Consider the following 2553-nt stretch of genomic DNA (forward strand, 5'->3'; position numbering starts at 1 on the left):
CAGGGGGAGGGGCAGGGGGAGGGGCGGGAAAGGCGTGGGCGTGCTCCTGGGTGGGAGAGCTCACTGGGCCCTCCATCCTATGGGCTTTAAGGGTGGAGACCTTAGGGGACGTCCCAGGGAAGATCTCAGTAGAATATTCAGCAGCTTTCCCGGGGTGTCCTTTCAGGGCTGTGGTCTCCATGATGGATTGGCCGGCACCTGGGCAGGGGGTCACTGTCCAATGCAGCTGGTCCTGACGTCAGCCGTGGCTGGTTTTGCTGCTTCTCTGGGCCTGGAGCTGAGATACAATTGAGGCCTAGATGTTGTCTCTAGGGAGGGAAGGTCAGGGGTCCAAACTGCATGGTCTGCCATATGCTAGGGGGGAGAGGTCACCCTGGGGGTGAGATCCCCCCTACAATTGATTGTCCATTGGTAGTAACCAGGGGCTTACAATCCTGGTGACCTTCTTACCTGGCCCGTCGTCCTTGCTCTGCTCGCGTCTGTCTAATTACCTACAACACTTCTACCATCTCAGATTATTTTTGCTAGATTGTGTTTCTTTCTTTTTTTTTTTTTTCAATAGCATGTTGTTTATTGAATCTTTACTGTGTAAAACAAATAACAGTGGTAAAAATCAGTATTTTCCATGGACTTTGAAGAACGGTAGAAAAGAAGTCGAGCACTTGTAAATAGCATGCCATACTTGGATGATTATGACTGATATCCCTTTAATTTTCACATGAACTTCAGGTGGTTATGACACAAACATTCAGGCAATTCATCATCTTTCTCATTCGTGGCACGCGCTCTCACTGGTCTGGGCATAGATTTTGTATCAAAACGTAAATTCTTAGCAGTAAGAAAATCCTACCTGAATTTTTTTTTAAAACTGTTTTATGGGGAATGTATGTGGTGATGGAGCTATTGATTTGCCTGGAATTAAAAATCAGAGATACTAGGTAATTTTTTTTATGTGAACTTTCTTACCTGCATCATTGATGGGCAGGTTTTGCTTCGAGAAATTGAAGACAAGACTTGCATCAAAATTGATATTTTTCATTTCCTAAAAACAACCCTTTCAAATATTGTCAAATATTCACTTGACTTTGTAATAAGATAGGAAATAACAATGATGATAACCACCACAGAGTTCACAGGTTACTTCATTGAAAAGTACTTAAAAGAGTTATTGGGTTTAAAGACAAAGTAAGAATTTCATTTACAGCCCTAACAGGTTTGGCTCAGTGGATAGAGCATCGGCCTGCGGACTGAAGGGTCCTGAGTTTGATTCCGGTAAAGGGCATGTACCTCGGTTGCGGCACATCCCTAGTTTGGGGTGTGCAGGAGGCAGCTGATCGATGTTTCTCTCTCATTAATGTTTCTAACTCTCTATCCCTCTCCCTTCCTCTCTGTAAAAAAGGAAAAAAAAAAGAATTTCATTTACAAAAAGTTAAGCACTTAAAATTTGCTGACCTTGTCACTGATAACAAAAGGCTCTTAAGAGTGTTACTTAGCCCGGCCAGCCTGGCTCAGTGGTTGAGCAGCGACCTATGAACCAGGAGGTCACAGTTTGATTCCTGATCAGGCACATGCCCGGGTTGTGGTCTCAATCCCCAGTGTGGGGCATGCAGGAGGCAGCTGATCAGTGAGTCTCTCTCTTCATTGATGTTTCTATCTCTCCCTCTCTCCCTCTCCCTTCCTCACTGAAATCAATAATATATATCAGTGATTCCCAAAGTGGGAGCTACCGCCCCCCAGTGGGTGCTGCAACGATCCAGGGGGGCGGTGATGGCCACAGGTGCATTTGGGGGCGATGAGTAACTGCTATTAAAATTTAAAAAAAATTAATTTCCAGGGGCTGAGTAATATTTTTTCTGGAAAGGGGGCGGTAGGCCAAATAAGTTTGGGAACCACTGATATATATTTTAAAGAGTGGTACTTAGCAGATATTTTAAAACAAGCACACTTATCCTTTAGTTATTATTAAATTAAAGGGAATTTAAAACAGTGAATATGAAAGTAAATTATTTGGGAGAAATTAGTATTATGGAGAACGTATTTGGCAAACAGATATTTGGAAATATTTCCATTAATATGTGATAATGTGGCTGAAAAATTATACAAGTGTGTCAACATAAGAATGCTTATACATGCAAACTTTAAAACGTTTGAAATAGAATTTTCTATCCCATATAAACACCTTCCAAATGAAGAGTTTTGAATCCTTTGTTAATCTTTTTTTTTTTGCTACATCAAAGTGAATTGAATTTCAACAAAAAGTTTGGCATAATTGGTGTCTGGGAAAGAAAATGAGGATTATATTTTAATAACAAAAGACAAAGATATAACTTGTCCACTTATATAGACATATTTTTGACATGTCTTTTTTCATCTATGATAGCCATTAAAATTAAGTACTGAATCAATTCAACTTAGACCTCAAGCACTCAAAATATTATGTTGCTATTATACCAAGATTAAAATAAGATGACTTCACAAAGAGCAAAATAATTTATATTATTAATAAGCATAATAAAATAGCACTTTAGTTTAAAATATTTATTTGTATATAAA

The sequence above is a fragment of the Myotis brandtii genome, unplaced genomic scaffold, assembly GCF_000412655.1.
Source record: "Myotis brandtii unplaced genomic scaffold, ASM41265v1 scaffold634, whole genome shotgun sequence".
NCBI lineage: Eukaryota > Metazoa > Chordata > Mammalia > Chiroptera > Vespertilionidae > Myotis > Myotis brandtii.